This window comes from Gracilinanus agilis, chromosome 1, assembly GCF_016433145.1.
Source record: "Gracilinanus agilis isolate LMUSP501 chromosome 1, AgileGrace, whole genome shotgun sequence".
Classification (NCBI taxonomy): domain Eukaryota; kingdom Metazoa; phylum Chordata; class Mammalia; order Didelphimorphia; family Didelphidae; genus Gracilinanus; species Gracilinanus agilis.
In genome coordinates this window covers 336,841,041-336,863,323 of record NC_058130.1, presented here as the reverse complement: position 1 = coordinate 336,863,323, position 22,283 = coordinate 336,841,041, and positions in this window count along the sequence as shown.

Here is a 22,283-nt window from a genome sequence, read left to right as displayed (position 1 = left end):
TATCTGTAAAATGTGGAGATTGGACTAGGTGGTTTGTAAAGTCTCTTTTAGCAGTAAATCTATGATCATGATCCTCTGACCTGCCTACTGAAACCAGGACAATCTGGAATCATGTTCTATTGCCCTACTATCTTGTTACCAGTGCTTGATATAACAGCTTATTAAAGGAACTGGTTTTCACCCTTTCTCCCCAACCTGTTCATACTTGCTGAGTTTTCTTTGTGAAAATAAAGAAATTCTAAGCCTACAGGACAAAGCAAAACATTCCTAAGCTCTAATCTCATCTTTAGTCATTCAGGATGCTATTAATTGGAACCAAAAACCCTTCCTTAATTAGTGTTTCTTGAGAGTCATGCCCATTTCTGATGCCCTCCCATTATTGACTTTCTTGGGTTGCCCCAAACGAACACTCTGAAAACCATCAACCTTGAATATCAAGAGTAATCATTTGTACAAACAAAAAAACAAGGGCTTTTCATGTCATTATTTTATTCCAGGACTTCCTTTCAGACAAGGGTGTGGGCAGCACTTCCTGATCAGTGTTGAAGCATGCCAACCCACAGAATTCATCCCCAAACCCAGGTAATTCAATAAGTCTCTGAAATCCTCTCCTGCCTACCTTGTACCATAGAGCACTAATGTTTGCTATTTCTGTCAGGGAGACTGTCAACAAAAGTCATGGCTTGGAGATACAAGCAGTTATTTCCTGATGTAATCTCAAGGACCACCTTATTCTAAGGGTCACTTAGATCTAACCAAATATTCCTTTCTCTGATACTATAAGGCCCATGAGGGCTGGGACCAGGCATACTGATCTTTATGTTCTCTGCAGTGCTAAAAACAAGATAAACCTTAGTGGGAGTTTCATGGAACACTTGTGGGCTGCATGTGAGCTTGGGACACTGGGGTTACTGGGTAGCAGTAGTGGTTCATAGTTACTTCATATGCTACAAAAAAAGTGATGTGTTACTATACGAATTTTCCAAAGAGGGCATGTAATATCTAAATTGTCCAACAGATGTCACACTATTCAAAGCTCTTGCCATGTGGTCCCATTAGAATTGTTCACACTATTCAAACCTCTTGCCATGTGGTCCCATTAGAATTGTTCCAACACCTTGAGTGAAATGGCCTTTGTAAAAAATTTCTGCATCGCCACCCCCACCCCATTGGCCACCAGAGAATATCCAGCTTGCAAATGATTGTGGCATTTATTTGCCTTCCTACAATTTTGGAGCCAATAAGACTTTTTGCAACAGCACTGACTAAATTCGGAATTTAAGCTAGGGTACCAAAATCTATTACCCACCACATTCATATAGCAATGATCAATTCAATTTATTGATTGCCAATTTCATTAAACATAAAAGAAATTTTAAATATAGACCAAGTGGTCCTACATAAAGCATCCAGCTGTTATCTCCACAGGTCATGGAAAAGGGACAAGGGGAGAAAAAGTTTTAAGTGAGTATGGGACTCAATTCAGATCTTGTGTGTGTGTGTGTGTGTGTGAAAATAAGAAGGAAAAGGAAAAAACAAAAACAAGAAACAAAAAAGTCAAGAACTCTTTTGACAAAAACTGTTGGGAAAATTGGAAAACAGTATGGCAAAAATTAGGTATAGATCAATATCTCACACCCTATCCCAAGTAAGATTAAAATGGGTATATGATTTTGACATAAAGGATGACATTACAAGTTAATTTGGGGAACATAGAATAGTCTACCTGTCAGATGGAGAAGAAAAGAATTTATGACCAAACAAGAGAGAGATCATTACAATATGAAAAATGAATAATTTGAGTATATTAAATTAAAAAGAGGTTGTACAAACAAAACCAATGTAACCAAGATTAGAAGGGAAACAACAAACTGGGGGGAAAATTTTATAATAAATTTCTCTGAAAAAGGTCTAACTTCTCAAATATATAAAGAACTAATTCAAATGTATAAAAATATAAGTCATTCCTCAACTAACAAATGGTCAAGGGATATGAATAGACAGTTTTCAGATGAAGAAATCAAAGTTGTTAATAACCATATGAAAAAGTGTTCTAAATCCCTCTTGATTAGAGAAATGCAAAATAAAATGCCTCTGAGGTACCAATTCACACCCATCAGATTGGCCAATATGACAATAAAGGAAAATGATAAATGTTGGAGAGGATGTGGCAAAAGAGGAACACTAATGTTGGAGTTGTGAACTGATCCAGCCATTCTGGAGGGCAATTTGGAACTATGCCCAAAGCATATAAAAATGCATGCCTTTTGATCCAGTAAATACCACTACTATATCTATGTCCCAAAGAGATTTTTAAAAAGTGGGAGGAGGGTGGGAAGGACCTACTTGTGTGTTATTTAGAATTTCTGGGGGTTCCAAATTTATTCTACCAACAATGGCCATGATTAAAATATTACTTCTCCTTTTTCTCTCAGTCTTTACTTATTCTAAATATAACACTTGTACAAAAATATTTATAGCTGCTTTTTTTGTGGTGGCAAAGAATTGAAAATTGAAGGGCTGTCCATTTATAGGGAAATGGCTAAACAAACTGTGGTATATGATGGCGATGGAATACTACCGTGCTGTAAGGAATGATGAACAAGATGATTTCAAAAAGAGGTGGAAAGACCAACATGATCTCATGCAGAGTGAAATAAAAAGAAACAGGAAAACATTGTACACAGTAACAGCAATATTGTGTAATGATCCACTGTGAAAGATTTAGCTACTCTCAGCAATACAATGATACAGGACAATTCTTTTTTTTTTTTTCATTTAATAATTTTTATTTTTTAGAAAAGTTAACATGGTTAAGTGATTCATGCTCTTACTTTCCCCTTCACCCCCCGACTTCCCACCCCCCATAGCTGATGCACATTTCCACTGGTTTTAACATGTGTCATTGATCAAGACCCTTTTCCAAATTGTTGATAGTGCACTGGGGTGATCATTTAGAGTCTACATCCCTAATCATGTCCGCCTCAACCCATGTGTTCAAGCAGTTGCTTTTCTTCTGTGTTGATCCAGGACAATTCTGAGAGACTTATGAAAAAGAATGCTATCTACCTTCAGAGAAAGAACTTTTGGAGTTGGAATGCAGATGAAAACATACCATTTTTCACTCATTTATTTGGGTTTTTGTTTTAAAGTTTTGGCTTTATAGGATTATTCTCTTGCAGAAATGAAGAATATGGAAATAGGTTTTGCATGATAATACATGTATAACCCAGATTAAATTGTTTGTCAGCACTGAAAAGGGGCAGGAAAGGGAGGAAGGGAGACAATTTGGATCATGTAAATTCAGAAAAATACATGGGAGGGCAGCTGGGTAGCTCAGTGGAGTGAGAGTCAGGCCTAGAGACAGGAGGTCTTAGGTTCAAACCCAGCCTCAGCCACTTCCCAGCTGTGTGACCCTGGGCAAGTCACTTGACCCCCATTGCCCACCCTTACCAATCTTCCACCTATGAGACAATACACCGAAAGTACAAGGGTTTAAAAAAAATACATGGGAATTTGTTATTACATATAATTGGTTAAATAAATAAATAAAGTCCCCCCAAAAAAGTCTAGTTTATCATCTCACTCTCCCAGCCTGTTCCACTCAGTTGTTCCTCCCTGGAAGTGGTGCTGGATTTAGAGCCAGAGAGTCTGCATTGGAATCTCAGTTCTGCTACCTTCTGCCTCTGTGATTCGACACATCATTTAGTAGAGTTTTGGGTTGTGTGGCTAGTTTCCTTATTTGTAAAATGAGAAGGATTGGACTCCATGATCTCTATGGTCCCTTCCTACTCCAAATCTAGGATGATTACCTCTGGTAAGATGTTTTCATGTCTACTAGTTTCTTTACCTAAAGACTTCTCTTACATCGGGGTATTCATGGCTATTTCTTTTCTTGTAGGCAGAAGGAGCCACTTTCTCCATTGCAGAGGAAAAACCTGTGAATCTCAATCATGGAAAAGGTGACATTTCTATTTTCCTAAAAATAAATAAAAAGGCCCTGTCAAACAGCAGTCAGTGAATTAGTGGAGGCTTGGGTGCAAAATGGGCACAATATCAAAAGTCAAGAGACTGTTAAGCAGATATGAAAGCATTTGGGCAGTGTACCCAAAACGCCAGATGACAGCTTCCAAAGACTGAGATGAAGCTCAAATAGAATTTTTCTGGATGTGGTTCCTGGAAAACTTTTCCCAGGCCAGTTGAGCTTCTAGGTGACTGAAAGAGGAAAGGCTCTTTATAAAACATAACAGTTTATTTTTCAAGCTTCCTAGATATAGAAGTATTCTTGTCCTAACACTAGCACTTGTGGTAATTATTGCTTAGCACAACAAATTCTTCTTCTTTCTCTGTCTTCTCTTAATGAATGCCTTTGGTATCTGGCAGCATGGGCAGCAGTATGGGATGCTACAGAAGAACTGTGGGTAGAAGACAGTATAGGTGGGCCCCTGCTCAGTTTGGGAAGATACTGGCAGTTAGGTGGTTCACTGGAGAGAGTGCTGCACTTGACATGAAGAAGACTTGAATTCTAATTCTCCTTGGATGAATCACTTAATTTCTCAACTTTAGTTTCCTCATCTGCAAAATGGAGATCATAATGGCACCCACCTTACAAAGTTGTAGAAATTATGAGATAATATTGGTAAAGAACTTTATACTATATAACAAATATAAAAATAATATAATAAACATAAATAAAAGAACTATACTATATAATATTTGTAAAGAACATCTTAAAGTGCTGTGTCTGTGATGGTGAACCTAAGGCACGTGTACCAAAGATGGCACACAGAGACCTTTCTGTGGGCACACATTGCCTGCCAGAGTTAGTTACTAAACAGGCAGGGGGGCTCCTCAGAGCTTCTCCATTCCCCTTCTCCACCATACCTATCCACCCCTTTGCCCAGAAGCCCAGTGGAAATGCTTATTCCCTCCCCTGAGTGGAGCACCCAGACACCCAGGCCACTCCCCTCCCTTTCTCTCTCCCCTGTCTGGGGTAAAAGGGGAAAGAAATCAGCCCCCAACAAGCAGTGGTGGGGAAGGGCATGGCACACAGTAGGGATGGGGCACAGCACGCAATCTCTAAAAGGTTTGCCATCACTGTGCTATATAAATGCTAACTCTTTTTAGTAACTGGAATAGGACTACCTGGGATCCTCCTCCAGTCCTGGAGTTGTGAGAAGCATGACGGGGATGGCATTTTCCCCAGACTGTTTATGGGAACCAGAGTGAGAAGAAGGTGGTGCATCTTGGATGTAATTAGTCTAGATAAAGTAGTGAACCAAATCTGTGACCAGAGTCAAGCATGTTGTACAGGGGAGAAGCTTCTTGAAGTTTGGAGGATGTTTACAGCTCTAAAGTCTGCAGTATTAAGGTCTTTCTTTCTGCTATGCTGAGTGTGAGGGTCCTCATATATATGTGCTGGTTCAGAGTCACAACTGCTATAGGGCTTAGAGACAACACATACTAGAATTATACTACACAAATGTATCTATTTCTTGTTCCCAGAGAAAGAGTGCCTAATGGTAAGCATGAGGCATAAAAAATGTATATGTAAGCATGTATATAGGCATGTGGGTATGCACACATATACATAGATAAATATACACATGTGCATTTGTATACACACATATATACCACCTAGCCATATATGTTTTGTACACGTATGTATGCATGTATATATTATATGCTTATATATAGACGGATGGATGGATGGATGGGTAGAGAGATAGATAGATAGATGTATGATAGTTAGATGGATGGATGGATCAATTGATAGATAGATGATGGATGGATCAATTGATTGATAGATCAATAGATAGCTAAAGATATAGATGAAAGAAAGAAAGAGAGAGAGAGAGAGAAAGAAAAAAAGAAAGAAAGAAAGGAAAAGGAAGGAAGGAAGGAAGGAAGGAAGGAAGGAAGGAAGGAAGGAATGAAGGAAGGAAGGAAGGAAGGAGAGATGGTAAATATAGATAGAGAGAGATAAAGGAATATAGATATAAACATAGATATAGATATATACAGCTAAATGGTACAGTGAGTGGTTAGAGCATGGGGTCTAAAGTCCAAAATATTTATCACCCTAAGTTCAAATCTGGCCTCAGACATTTACTAGCTATGTGACCCTGGGAAAGTCATTGAACCCTGTTTATCTCAGTTTCCTCATTTGTGAAATGAACTAGAGAAACAAATGGCAAATTACCCCAATATCTTTGCCAAGAAAATCCCAAATGGGGTCATGAAGAACTGCATGTGACCGAAACAACTGAACGACAATACATGTATATGCTTTTTATGTATGTGTGCACGTGTATACGTATATGTTAGTGTGTGTAGTCAAGCAATAAGCATGTATTTAATTGCTCATTATGTGCTAGCCACTCTACTAGGGACATAAAGAAAGACAAACATGCAAAAATATTTTCAAAGAACATAAATTCTAAAGGGGAGCTAAGTATATAGGTGGGGTTGCTAGGTGGCACATCGTGTAAAGTGCCAGACTAGCTGCCCTCCCCCCATTCCAACATGCTTTTTAAAGAAATCCTATGATTAGGGGCAGCTGGGTAGCTCAGTGGATTGAGAACCAGGCCCAGAGACGGGAGGTCCTGGGTTCATATTTGACCTTAGACACTTTCCAGCTGTGTGACCCTGGGCAAGTCACTTAACCCCCATTGGCTAGCCCTCACCATTCTTCTCACCACACCAATACATAGTACTGATTCTAAGACAGAAGGTAAGGGTTATTTATTTAAAAAAAGAAAAAAAAATCCTATAATGAATACTTCAACGAGGTGAAAATTTGCCACCTCATTTATTTGTTGTTGTTTAGTCATTTTCAGTCATGTCCAACTCTCGTGATCCCATCTGGGCTTTTCTTGGATCCCAGAATGGTTTGCCCATTTCCTTTTCCAGCTCATTTTATAAATGAAGAAACTGAGGCAAACAGAGTTAAGTGACTTGCCCAGAGTCATAAAGCTAGTAAATGTTTGAGGCCAGATTTGAACTGATGAAAATGAACCTTCCTGATTCCAAGGCCAAGATTCTGTCCACTGTACCACCTAGCTACTTCTCACCTGGTCATCCTCTTCACAATCTAGATTTACATTTATTAGGTTTGCTTGAAGTGTGGTGCCCCTGGGATTGGAGTTCAGACTGGGTCACAATAGCGGCTTACTCCTATTCAGACCCCCAAGGGAAAAAATAATCACCAAATATTCATGGTCTAGTTTTTCAAGCTTAGTAGGAAATAAAGGGAAACCTGAGAGGATTCAAGGTCCATTCTCCTCTGTGGTGATATCAGTTATAATCTAAACATCTCAGATATCTGACCTGTGGGTGAGCATCCATGGAATAGAAGTTAAGCACATAAACAAGACCTGATAGCAATCTAGAAACCACATCTTACAACAAGATTCAGATAACCTTTCTACTGGAGTTAGCTGGGTTTGTGTCTCCTTAGTTTCTAGAAGATGGCCTCAACTGATTCGCTAGCTCAGAAAGATAAATATTTATTTACTTCTGAAGTTAAATCACAACCTTAACTCTCCAACAGAAAGATTCCATCTCAGCAGTCCAAAATCCCTTTTCTGGGTTGGAGGGTTGGGACAGGAAAGGAAAGAGCCTTCTCTGAAGTTTTTGTTTTCTTTTTAACTCTTTATCTTCTGTCTAAAAAATCAACACGAAGGATAGGTTCCAAGACAAAAAAGTGGTAAGGGCTAGGCAATGGGGACTTGCCCAGGGTCACACAGCTAAGAAGTGTCTGAGGTCAAATTTGAACCCAGGCCCTCCCAACTCCAGGCTTGACTATCCAGCTGCCCCTCTGAAATTCTTTTGCATGTTCATTCTTCAATTGCCAGTTCCTTATAAAAGGTAACAAGAATATCATTACCAGAGTAGCATAGCCCAAGCTCATCACTTTACACTAAGCTACCAAGAGTCATTGCCAAATTAATCTTCAAGGATACGGATATCAGTTAATCCCCTAGGACCTCAGACTTAAGCCCTAGTGTTGTCTTTTATGGGCCTGTCCTATTGGCATTGAGATTATCCCCCAGGTAAAGTCATAGATTTACAGCTATAAGGGACCTCAGAGATCCCGGAATACAACTCCCTCATTTTATAGCTTTGCTAAGGATCAACCAAGTCATAAGTAGCAGAGATAGTATTTGAACCTCGGTCCTCTGAACTCCAAATCCAGAATTCTTTCCATTATAGCATGCTATTGAACCTATGAACAAATAAAATGAAGTTAAAGATTTCACATCTCCATTAAACTTGAGATAGTTTTTCACCATCATTGGCATGCGTACCTTGGCCCACCCCCACCCCAAATTATTTAACTATTTCTCACACCAAAATCCCTGCTGAAATAAAATTTGTAAGAAGCACCTGATTACCCTAAACCAGTGATGAGCAAACTTTTTAAAGAGGGGGTCAAAGGAAAGGAAATGCTCATCTGTCAGTCTGTTTCTAAGGCAACTCTTTGGAAGTTTCATTGTATTGCATCCTACTCGTTGTATTTGTCAAATTAGGAATAATATCGTGGGGCTGGATAGAATATTTCAGGGGGCTGCAACTAGCCCACAGGCTGTAGTTTACCCATCACTGCCCTAAACCAACGTTTCCTAAACTTTTTTTCAGTCTGTGCCACATCCACCAACTTGACAGCACCTACTGAGACTGGTGGAGAGAGAGAGAGAGAGAGAGAGAGAGAGAGAGAGAGAGAGAGAGAGAGAGAGAGAGAGAGAGAGAGAGAGAGAGAGAGAAAGTAAAACATTCCTCACAACAATTTATGATGTAGATAGTTATAAGCATTATTGTAAAGGATACTCATTCTATGGATTCAGTTCCATTCACAAACATTTATTAAACACCTTGGAATGCACAAGAAAGGAAATAGAATTTGCCCTTAAGAAGCTTACATTCTTCTGGGCTGGGGCTGGCAATACATAATAAATAAGTAGATAAGTGTATGAATAAACAATTCCTGGATATGAAAGGTCATAGAGTTTTTGCCCATCATCAACCAGATGGCAAGGGGCACTGGTTAAGGAACCCTGTGCTCTCCACCATGCTGCCTTTGTCCCTACCCCCAAACATTTGTTCAGCTTCATCTCTTTCTGTCTCTGTTTCTATCTCTGTCTCTTTGTCTCTCTCCCCCTTTTCTCCATCTCTGTCTCTCTCTCAATCTCTCTATCTCTCTTTTTGTCTCTCTGTCTCTCTCTCACATACACATACACACACACACACACACAGAGAAAGAGAGAGAGAGAGAGAGAGAGAGAGAGAGACAGAGAGACAGAGAGACAGAGAGACAGAGAGACAGAGACAGAGACAGAGAGAGAGAGAGAAAGAAAGAGACAGAGACAGAGAGAGAAAAAGAGGCAGAGAGAGAGAGAGAGAGAGAGAGAGAGAGAGAGAGAGAGAGAGAGAGAGAGAGAGAGAACATTATGTCTGTAGATCAATTATCCTCTACTGCCATGGTGGCAAACTTATGGCACATGTGCCAGAGGGAGCTAGGTATTGAGGAAAGTTCCAGTAGAGCAGTGATGGCAAACCTTTTAGAAGGGTGGGTGATGTGAGAAATGTCTTCAGAAGCCTGTGGAGAGGGGGAGCAGCTCAGGTTGTGTCCCTCTGACTTTCTAGTAATGAATTCTGGCAAACTCTGTGCTGGGGTAATGGCACACATGCCCACAGAGAGGGCCCGTAGTGCACCCTCTGGCACATGTGACATAAGTTTGCCACTATGGCAGTAGAGGATAATTGATCTACAGACATAACGTTCTCTCTCTTTCTGTCTCTCTCTGTCTCTCTGTCTCTCTGTCTGTCTCTGCCTCTCTCTCTCTCTCATATTTATTTTGATAACTACATTCTCCTCCAGAGAGCTGTGTGCTGGCTCAGAAGCTTTCTGTGTATATCTGGTTAAAAGAGAGGGTAGAAATCTTGTAGGGGTGGGATGCAGTTTTGAATGAAAGGCCACCCAGAGGGAAAGCAGGTAACTGAACCAGAAGGGGCAGCCAGCAACACAGAAGATTTATACAGGAATAGGCAGAGTTTTATCCATAAATAGGGAAAATAGAATATATCTGGTCCTAATGATGGAAACTCCAGAGACTTAACACCCACTAATTGCTGCTCTATGACTGAGACTGTCTCATCCTTTCTTCCCTTTCTTTCTGTTTCTTTCCTAGGATTCAGTTACTTTTTCCCATGCTGTAGATGTTCCCCTTCTGTTGACAAATATCTCTCTTACTGTCCTTGCCCCTGCCTCATCATGTCCAAATGAAATTCATTCTTTCCCCACCAAACCTTCCCCCTAAATTTATTCCTTTTCTAAGCCAGAACCGATGCTCATAATCTTAGAGGAATCCTGAATGTGGGGTCTATGGACCCTAAATGGGGCCACAAAGAATTGGACATGACTGAATAACAACATCAAGTATAGACATGATCATTAAATCCATAGAAGTTAAGATCTCCAAGGGAAAAAAAAGTTGAGAAAGAAGAGAAGGGAACCTAGGAAAGACCCATGATTCATTGTCTTTCACTCCTCAATTTCTTGTTGGATCATCATCTATTGATCATCATCCCCTAGAATTCCATCTGGGGTAATAAAGAGGGCCTGACAGATCCATGAATGATTTTTATGAATATTTTTGCAAGTAAATCTCTCCATATGTCTTCTGTTTTATGGTGTGATGAAAAGAGCATTGGATTAAAAGTTAAGACTCTTGAATTTTGGCTCTACAGATAATGAATAGTGAAACCTTAGGCAAGTCTGAATCTATTTCCTCATCTGTAAAGTGAAGGAGTTTAGACTAGGTGGCCTGAAATTCCCATCCAGCTCTAAATCTATAATATTCTGATCCTTCCAATTCTAATGTTATGCAAGTCTATGACTTCTTACTGTTCTAGGCTTCTTGGATCCTAAACTTCTTCCAAATGGACTATCTTTTGATTATTTTGATTATTCTCTGCTGCCCCCTTCAGGATAAAAATGACCCCAACTTTCCCATCTGATCTGATGAGGTATGAACATCTGCTTTGGACTGGAGAAGAGAGGATGGGGAAGGCAGACTTTTGGAACTGAACCACTTCTGTTGGGTGGACCAACATGGCACAGCATACACCAGACCACATTTTCATGAGCATGTCAAGATGTGTAGACATGTCCACTAAAACTGATTCAAGGAAAGCTGCATACAGACAACTCTAAGCTAAATTATGCTTTGTCTTTAGTGACTGGGCAGATAGGTAGTGCTGTGGATAGAAAGTCAGGCCTGGAATCAGAAAGCTCATTTCCTGACTTCAAATCTGACCTTAGATACCTACTGACTGTGTGATCCTGGGCAAGTCACTTCACCCTATTTGCCCTAGTTTCCTCATCTGTCAAATGAGCTGGAGAATGAAATGGCAAACTACTGCAGTATCTTTGTCAAGAAAACTCCAAATGTGGTCACAAAGAGTCAGACATGACTGAAAAACAACTGAATAACAACTTTAGTGGCCCCCCCTCTCTCCTCTGTCCATTCTACCCTTTTCGGCTTCTCCCCTAATCACCCATTATTTCTGCCTTTGAAAATCCTTTTCTTCCTTCAAGGATTCACTCAGGTGTTCCCTCTTGTAGAATAACTTCTATGACACTCAATTCTTAGTGTCTTTCCCCTTTATTTCCTTTAAGCCATACTTGGGGGTGCGTCTTGCCTGATGAATGACTCTCCCTTGGCCAGATCCCATACTGATCCTTCAGTCATGAAGATCTCATTACTAACTGCTGTCGTCCCTAACCTAGATGGAGACATTCCTAATCTTGTATGTTATCTCCTAAACTCTGGGCCTTCATGAAGTCCATGATGGCTGCTGGCTAATGATAAATGCATCTGTGCTAATGGGAAGCTAGAAGAGAAGTCTTCTTTCCCTCTCTGCCTCCCTGCCAGATGCAATTCTCAGCAAGGACGCTTTCCCCTTCCAATCTTCCCTTCCCAGCCAATGTGGTTTGAACATTTTCTTCCTTCTGGTTCCATATCTTTGTCTGACTCACAGAAGTAAGTGACTCTAATGTGGAAAATGTCAGACTGAGAATGAGAAGGCAGGCCAGTTGGAAGCCAGCAAAACCTAGTGACCACTATGAGATGACACTTCATATGTTGCCACTTGGACCAACTATGTAGAAATCCAGCTCCCAGGGTATCCCTGGCCCTTAGGAGTTTCATGTGGCCTGAAATAAAAACAGTATGTGCTTGGCAAAGATAAAGGGCCCAGGCCGCTCTTGTCACCTAAGCAGAAAGAGTCCAGGAGACGTTTGCCATCCTACCCTTCTCATCGCCCGTCCTTTTCCATTTCCCCTGCTTTTGTAAGTAAGCTCTCCTGATTCCTAAGAGGCAGCCTTTTATCTTGATGGCGATGAGAGGATTTGTGCATTGAATGCAGGCAAACTTATAGGCTCAGATCTTTGTCTTTCCATTTTATTTATTTATTTATTTGAATTATGACACTGAAATTCAGCATAGGGATAAGTTTATAGGAAGGAAGGAAGAAAGGAAGGTGGGAAGGAAAGGAGGAAGGAAGGAGGGAAGGAAGGAAGGGAAAAAGGGGAAAAGGGAAGGAGAGAAGGAAAGAAGGAAAGAAAGAAGGAAGGAGGAAGAGCTTATAAGGCACCTACTATGTAGCAGTCACCATGCTAAACACTTTATAAATACTTTCTCATTTAATTTTCATAACCCTGGGATGAAGATGCTGTTTTGTCACCATTTTACAATTGAAGAAACTGAGGCTGAGAGATGATAGAGGTCACAAAGCTACTAGGTGTCTGAGGCCATTTTTCAATTTAAAACTTCCTGATTCCAAGTCCAGCAGTTTACTCACTCACTATACCACCAAGCTGCCGCTACGTAGTTAAGTAATTGGCTTTTGGTTTGGGGTATTGAGGGGCTTTCTTTGGAGGAACAGAGGTAGAGCTAGAGGATTAAAGATAGATTCAAAGGTAGAACAGGATCATTGATAGGGATTGTATATGGGTGGGGGGTTAGTGTTAAGGGATAATTTTAGTGAAAACTAAAGGCTAGTAAATAGGGAAGATTTAATGTTGAATACATAGACATGAAAGGATTTGTATTAAAGATGAGTAGTTTTGCTATTTTAGAATTAGATTTTAACCTGAAATTAGCTCCTGACAAATGGCATCAGACAAGAAAGAGACTAATCTGAAAAACTACATAGAAGACTTTTTGTTAGCTGTGGATTTTAAATTTCAGATATGTGATTTCCTCCCAAAGTTTTATAAGTAAAAAAGACCTACCAAAGGATATTGGAAAATATCAGGCAGAAGCTAACTTTCAATTTCACATTCAAATTCCTATTTATCCTTAACATAAATTCAATCCTTCTCATCGATCTCTATACATTTTTGTTATTCAATCATTTTTCAGTGTTTACAACTCTTCATGACTCCATTCACGATTTTTTTTTTGACAAAGATATTGAGATGCTTGCCATTTCGTTCCCCAATTCATTTTACAGATGAGGGATGGAGGCAAACGGGGTTAAGTGATTTGCCCAGGGTCACACAACTAGTACATGTTTGAGATCATATTTGAACTTGGGAAGATGAGTCTATACACTGCACAAAAAATATCTGCAAAGGGGGCAGCTGGGTAACTCAGTGGATTGAGAGTCAGGCCTAGAGATGGGAGGTCGTAGGTTCAAATCCGATCTCAGATACTTCCTAACTGTGTGACCCTGGACAAGTCACTTAACCCCCACTGCCTAGCCCTTACTACTCTTCTGCCTTGGAGCCAATACACAGTATTGACTCCAAGACAGAAGGTAAGGGTTTAAAAAAAAACAAAAAGTAGTATCAGTAAGATAGTGTGTTATGCTATAATCTAAAACCAGCAGTGGAAGAGATACTATTATATACTAACGCCTACTGGGAGACTTTGCCTTCTGAAGAGCTTCTTTACTCTTCCTTCTCCTTCCCACTAAAAGAGTTTTTGCCATTTTCCTCCATGCCTCTTCCAGGGAGCACCTGTTCAGCCCTGGAGAGTCAGCAATCAAGAGCTTTTGGTTCAATATTGCCCACTACAAAGGCAGAGAGTGAGATAAATAAACCTTCTCAATGATGGCAACAGGGCAAGAGAGAACTGAGACAAATCAGATTGGAAAGAAACTCAGCAAAGATGTCCCTCAGGAAGTAGGAGGAGCTTATAAAATTCATGAGAAATCCATTCATTTGGACATTTTTACCTTAAGGTAAGAAGCACCACTAAATAGGGGACTTCATAATAGATTTTTAAGTGGCAGAGAGCCAGCAGTCTTAGCAAGCTATAGTTATCTAGTTTATAAAGAGAATTCTTTATAAATATTCAGAATGTAGAAATGAACTTTCAGACAAGAATATCAGATTATATTAAGAAAGTGAAGGAAGATTTCAAGTGTAAAGGTGTCCAGAAGGATTTTAAACTTAAAACATCAAGTCCCAAAAGGAAAAAAAAAAATACAGTCCGATGACTGACTGCATAGGACTAATCATCCTCATGCTTTTTGAGATGTCTAATGAGGCCTCACTGTTGTATCAGATCCCAATTTCAATTTTATATTAGCATTTTAAAGATGGCAACTCAGTGGCACTGTGGGCAGAGCCCCAAACCTGAGACCTGGGAAAGTGTCCAAAGGATATTGGAAAATATCAGGCAAAAGCTAACTTTTAATATCACATTCAAATTCCTATTCATCCTTAATATAAATTAATATAAATCCCAGGTCCAAATCTGGCTTCAGACGCTTATTAGCTATACGACCCTGGGCAAGTCACTTAACCTTGTCTGCCTCAATTTCCTCATCTGTCAGATGTGTTGGAGAAGGAAATGGTAAGCCACTCAAATATTTTTGCCAAGAAAACCCCAATGTGGGCTCACAAAGAATTGGACGTGTCTGAAACCCTGAAAAACTGTTTAAAAGAAGTACGATTTAGGGGCAGCTGGGTAGCTCAGTGGATTGAGAGCCAGGCCTAGAGACAGGAGGTCCTAGGTTGAAATCCGGCCTCAGACACTTCCCAGCTGTGTGACCCTGGGCAAGTCACTTGACCCCCATTGCTCACCCTTACCAATCTTCCACCTATGAGTCAATGCACAGAAGTTAAGGGTTTAAAATTAAAAAAAAAAAAAAAAAAAAAAAGTACGATTTGGACCCAGATCCACTTTCCCCATAGTTCTATATCTGCTCATACCAAAATGCAGTACTTCAGCTCATGTCAAAAATCCACTTTTGAACCCAATTCACTCTTACTGTGGCTCATCTGAGGCATTGCAATAGTACAGCTCCTGGACCAGATGACATGAGGTGCTGGATATGGGAAAAGACTGATCCAAGGGACATGTTTTAACAACTGTGTTTTTAGAATGTCACATAAATATAACTTTTTCCTAAAGGCATGGCAGCTCCTTAATATCATTGCAATGTGATAGAAAGGTGGTGAGAATCTCCCCTCCAACTGGAAACCCTTAGATAGCACCATAGCCAAGATCTATGTCTTGGTTCAATCAAAAAGACTAAAGGCTTCGGATATTAGAAAAGGATTCAGTAGCGGGTATCAGAAGAGCTTCATGCCAACTGTGCGTGGATGTAAGCATTATTTCCTGCTACCGTCTATCTTGGATTATGCCAAACACAAAAAGAGAATGTGTGGGATGGTCTGGTTGGATCTGACAAATGCATTTGGCTCAGTGCCCCACAGTTCCATCTGGATGGCCCTGAAATAGGCCAGCTTGTACGACAAGGTCATTACTCTAATGCTGTCACTCTACCAGGACGATAAAGCTTCTGTTCATTCCAAGGATGGTTTTTCTCTGAGCAACAAAGGCAAGATTGCCCCCTCTGCCATATAGTGTTCAACTTCTTGGCATAATAAAGACAGCATTAGACTACGATCGTATGACAGGAAAACTAATGTCTTGGCATAGTGACTAACATCTCAGACCCTCTTTTATTTTTTATTTTTAATATTTTTTATTTTCTAGAATATTTTTCCATGGTTACATGATTCATGTTCTTTCCTCCCCCCCCAAATTTGTATAATGTGGATTTTAAAATTAATATCCAATAACTAAATATTATATTTAATAAAGTTTTATTAACAATAACTAAAGTAAGAGATCTAGGTATTCACCCACTTGCCAGAGCAAAAGAAAAAGAGGGAGGAGTTACAGCCAAATATAAAACAATAACATGACCACACAATCGTGGAGGCACAGGAGAGATTAAAGGGAATTTGGGGAAAACTAAGGGACTTATGATGGATGACGTCCAAGAATTCAAAATCCCCATTTATACAAATTCCCCCCCACTCCCTGTAGCTGACTCACAATTCCACTGGGTTTTACATATATCATTGATCAAGACCTATTTCCATATTATTGATAATTGCACTAGGGTGGTCATTTAGAGTCTACATCCCCAGTCATGTCCCCATCAATCTATATGATCAGTCAGTTGTTTTTCTTCTGTGTTTCTGCTCCCACAGTTCTTCCTCTGAATGTGGATAGAGTTCTTTAGATCCTCTTTTAAAATGCTGAAAAACATGAATGAGGTGGTCACATGGGCAATTTTAATGGGACACAATGTGTGTCCTTATTGCCTAGAACTTACCACTTTTCTGCCTTAGAACCAATATACAGTACCAATTCTAAGATGGAAGGTAAGGGTTTAAAAAAAAAAAAAAATTTGTAGCCTCCGTCAAAGATTAGCTCATGTGCCTCCTCCTAAATGAAGCTTTTCCTGATTTTGCCAGCTTCCTGAGCCTCCCCATAAATTACCTTGAATTTTGTGTGTGTGTGTAGGTATAGGTGTCATATAGCTGTATATAGGTCTGCATATATATGTTGATGTGTATATGTTACGTGTGTGTGTATATAATAGCCTATTTCTAGGTTGTATATGTATATAGATATGTATCGTATAATTGGAATTTTGTACCCCAGGACTCCATTTCCTAGAATCCCACATTTATCCTCATGTTACATCCTTACATTTTAGAGATAAAGTTTCTATTAAGTCCACCTTCTCTCACTCTTCTCCCACTAACGGAGTCAGGAAAACTTCTCTTTACTCAGGTTTTTTACTTTGGTGTTTTTATTTCCTCTACTTCAAGTGATTATTAATAAATCTTATAAAACATAATACTTGGAGTTATTGGATATTAATTTTAATTTTACAAATTGCATATGAGTATATTATATTTGTGTGTAATGGTATTGTGAGTGTGTAGTAGTGTATGTGCACACACATGTATGTTTATACTTCTAGGTATCCATGTTTTATATACTTCTAGGAAAGAGTAGATGCTTCTTAAGTGTAAAGACTCCTTTTTTGCCTTTGTTTCCCCAGCACCTAGCACTGCTTTTGGTACACAGTAGGCACTTAATAAATGATTTTCGAGTGATGTCCAATAGCAATTTTGATTTTCCATGTCATAGGGATGGTTCTACCAACCATGCTGAGGCTTCTAAAGCCTCTGGTCTAAGAACATGGACACAGAATCTCACTGAGTTGGACCTGGATTAAACATGAGAAAATTGATGTCTTTAGAATAGGAGTTCTTAGCCCTTTTTTGTGTCTTGGGCCACTTTGGCTGTTAAGTGAACATTAACAACCCCTTCTCAGAATAATGTTCTAAAATGCATATAGTAAAATACATAGGGGTACAAAGAAAATTAATTTTATTGAAAGTTATAAAAAAATTTTAATAAAAAATTAATGGAACCAGGTTTTTAAAAATCCAGCCTTGCTCTCTGTTTTTCTGGCCCTTGTTGAGAGGGTTACTTCAGGTCTAATTTGCAAAGTTTTCTCACGAATCTGTTGATTTGTGCAGTTGTCACTATTACTGGCCACTTAGGTAGTATTATATCTATAACTAGAATTCTGTTTTAATAACACCATATGATCCTTCAATTGAGGATCTTGATATATTTTAACAAGATATCATTATTAGTCCTTTTAGCACCCTTGAGGGAGCCCTGTTGTTGAATTTGAGAGTGACTTCCTAAATGTGTCTAGGAGCATGTGTTATGTAAGTCTTGGTTATTTTGGAGCAAAGCCCAAGATGGAATGCATTTACAGTGTTTCCATCCACTCATCTTTGACTTCCCTGCTTGTGGAGAATGGTGGTAACTATGTACTATACTGACCTTTCATAAGCATCAACAGAACTGTACAAATAGGGGCCCAAAACTACCGGGGCTTAAAGCTAAAAGTGATCCAATGGGAGCATCACCTCCAAGTACCCAACAAATAGCAAAAGAAAAATACTGAAGTAAAAGGATTCAAGATTACTTCATGCAAGAGAGAGGCTTAACTTTCCATTGAGATTTAGAAGAGGATTTAATTTACACAAAGCACATTTCAGGGAAATATAATTTCTTTAGGTTTGATGCTTCATGGTAAATTCACTTGTTTGGCTGGGTTGAAGGGCATAGTAGGTGAGTGAAGATGCTTATAAAAATGATATAATTAGGGCATAGTGAGTCAGCCTTGGAGTGAGAAGAATATGGGTTCAGTTCTCACTTCTGGCTGTGGACTTTGAGTAGGTCATTTATACTTGGTTCCCCTAGAAATACCTTGTCTATTGATATCAGTAGAGAGAGCTTCTAGAGGAGGAATTCTTTAAAATAATGAAAGAAGGAAGGAAGGAAGGGAGGAAGGCAGGAAGGGAAGAAGGAAGGAAGGAAGGAAGGAAGGAAGGAAGGAAGGAAGGAAGGAAGGAAGGAAGGAAGGAAGGAAACAAGTATTTATTAAGTACCTACTATGTGTCAGGTGCTGTGCTAAGTGCTTTACAAATGTTAGTTTATTTGATTTTCACAACCACCCTGAGAGGTAAGCCCTATTATTGTCTCCATTTTATAGTTGAGGAAACTGAGGCAAACAGAGATTTCATCTTCACTGGGAAATCTTCCCAGCCCAGAAGAGTCTAAAGCAATATCTCCCTTTTCTGAGTAGTTATAGCTCTTATTATATCTACTTTCTTATGCTTGGATTTATTTGTATTATTGCTATCTTTTAGGAGCATAGACTTAAGTTGTCCTTTTTTTGTTGTTTAGTTGTTTTTCAGTCATGTCTGACTCTTCACGTCCCCGTTTGAGGTTTTCTAGACAAAGGCACTGGAGTGGTTTGCATTTCTTTCTCTAGCTCATTTAACAGGTGAAAAAAAATGAGGCAACTAGGGTAAAGTGGCTTGCCCAGGATCACACAGCTAGTAAGTGTCTGAGGCCAGGTTTGAACTTATGGAGAAGAGTCTTCCTGACTCTAGACCTCACACTCTAGCCACTCTGCCAACTAGCTGCCACCAAGCTGTCTTTGCAGAATACCCTCATCAGAGTACTACTAGTTGCCAGATGACTAAACTTCCCCTGGTAGGTCCTAGGCAATCAGGCATTGGCAAAGAGGACAAATGCTAGGGGAGAATTCTTCCACTGGCCAAATTAAATATTTTAATGTTACACAATAACAATGGAATGTATGTAATAAGCATTAAGTATAAACTCAACCCAAGATATCATAGACCCAGATAGTCAGCACAAATCGAATTGGTAAGCATTTAAGTGCCTTCCTGTGCCCAAGCCCTGTGCTATGGGGCTGAGGATACATTGGATGTCCACTATGTCAGTAGCTCACTCTGCTTATTTCTATATTCTGGCTTCCTTTAGGTCTCAACTAAAATCCTACCTTCTACAGGAAGCTTTCTGCTAGAGCCTTCCCTCTGAAGATTATCTCCAATTTTAAAAATCCTGAATGTAGCATATTTGTACAGTTGCTTTTATGTTGTCTCCCCCACTAGACTGTGAGAGTAGGGGACTATCTTTTGCCTTTTTTTTGCATACCCAAATCTTAGCACAGTAGTATATATATATATATATATGTAGTTGTTCATTGTTTTTCAGTGGTGTCCAACTCTTCATGATCCCATTTGGGGTTTTCTTTTTCTTTTTTTTTTTTTTAAATCCTTACCTTCCATCTTGGAGTCAATACTATGTATTGGCTCCAAGGCAGAAGAGTGGTAAGGGCTAGACAATGGGGGTCAAGTGACTTGCCCAGGGTCACACAGCTAGGAAGTGTCTGAGGCTAGATTTGAACCTAGGACCTCTCGTCTCTAGGCCTGGCTCTCAATCCACTGAGCTACCCAGCTGCCCCTGGGGTTTTCTTGACAAAGATCCTGGAGGTATTTGCTATTTCTTTCTCCAGTTCATTTTGCAGATGAGGAAACTAAGGCAAACAGGGTAGGTCACACAGATAATAAGTCTCTGAGGCTAGATTTAGCCTTGAAAAGATGACTGTTTCTGATTTGGGGTTCCAAACTCTATCCACTGTACCATCTAGCAGCCCTGTTTTGTGTGTGTGTGTGTGTGTGTGTGTGTGTGTGTGTGTGTGTGTGTGTGTGTGTGTACTGTTGTGAGGGTTTATTTAGTAATTTATTTAGCAATAGTGTTAGACCTAGCAGGAAGGGCTGGAGGATTCCAAGATGGAATGAAGGAGCAGAAAGTGGGCTTGTGCTCTGAGAGGGACTCCATTAGTGGTTGGTACAAACTGTTGCTAGCCCTGGGAGATCTCAGAGTTAAGGACACCCTGCACCCTGATTCCCTGGGATCCTGAGTGGTGGAGGCTTTCAGCAAGTGGACAAGACCTGCAGAGCTGCACCAAGTGGAGGAGGGGTTTGAGATCTGGTGGACAGCATCTCAAGCACACTCTCTCTACCTGGGTACCTTGGACCACCTTGGCTCTTGGCATCCTGTAATCATCCTTGGATAACCATGAGCCCCAAAGCCACTCTCAGGCCCTTTAGCTGTGCTGGCCAAACCTGGCTGGAACCATGTTTGAAGCAGCCTTCCCAGTGACTCCAGTACTGCTTCCTTTGGACCCTGCCTGGCTTAGGTCAATTAGATTAGAGTAGTCAAGTCCTCCCCTTGCCCCTGTGGTTTGCCCTTTAAGTTTTCAAATGCAGAATCCCCTATCCCATCCTTTATTTAGTTACTCACAATTAAACTGTTAAAAACCTCTACCTTTGCCTGCTGGTTCCATAGACCCTGGCCTAGGGTGAGCTGGGTGACCGTTGGGGCCAACTGCCATTCTTGTGTCTGATAAACAGTGAACCCTGGTCTCCCTATCCTGGTTGGTCCTGTCTCTCCTTCAACCCAGTGTGGACCCACAAACCATTTAGATTTTAACATCCCTGGTGCCCCATCTTTACAGTACATATATATATGCATATATAATGTACATGCATATATAAAATACACATATACCCACACATACATAATATATATATTCACACACATATATAACATTCCCACATATATTGTGTATACATGTATGTGTATACACACATATAATATAAACACACATATAATATATAGACATATATTTGTCTATATGTATACATATATAATATACACATATAATATGTTATATTGTAAGAGCAGGGTGTTAGCTGATAGATGGGGTGTGCTCTGGTAACCCCTCTAGCTGAATCAGTATGAGTCCAATCCACTCACTCCACCCCTCCTTACCAGGGAGACTCTTGGGTTACAGTACGAGAGGAGGTTCCCCAAAATGGATGTGCCAGGGTAGAGAGGATAGAGGGAGATGTTGGGAGTTAAATGAGACCCAGATGGCTCCCCTCAATTACCCAGAGCCAGGCTATTTGGGGCCAAGCCTCCCCCTACCCCAAATTGACTGCCCACCAATATGGAGTTTGTGTTCCTTCCACACGCCACCCACATGATGCTGCCTCCCACCTTGAAAACACTCTTCCAACTCTGTCTTAAAATAACTCAACTGAGGTTTATTCAGGAACAAGGTATTCAGGGATTAAGGGGAAAGACTTCAGGAAAGAGGGTGAGGATGAAACTATTGATAATCTATTCTCAGTCTCTTCCAGGGTTGAGCAGTAACTAGATTTCTTCTGTAACTTTCAATCTTAGCTAAGTGACTCAGGACCCCGTGTAAAACTCCTATCCTAAAAGGTTATAAATGGCTAAAGAGGGAAGGGCAATAACTAAGCCCAACCTAGGCTTAGTTAGCACCCCCCCAAGGACCAACTCTGTCCTACCAGAGTCTCTGGCTCCTTGGCCATAAGGGAAACTGCAATATTTGTCTTCCCAGTTGTTCACTGAAGATGTAGAATCAATGAGGTTGGCTATAGTAGCAGAAGATCTGGTAAATTCTCAGATTTAGGCTTTTTGAGATATTCAGGGTCTAAGGGAAACGCTCCCACCCACCTTCCTGTCCTTCCCAAA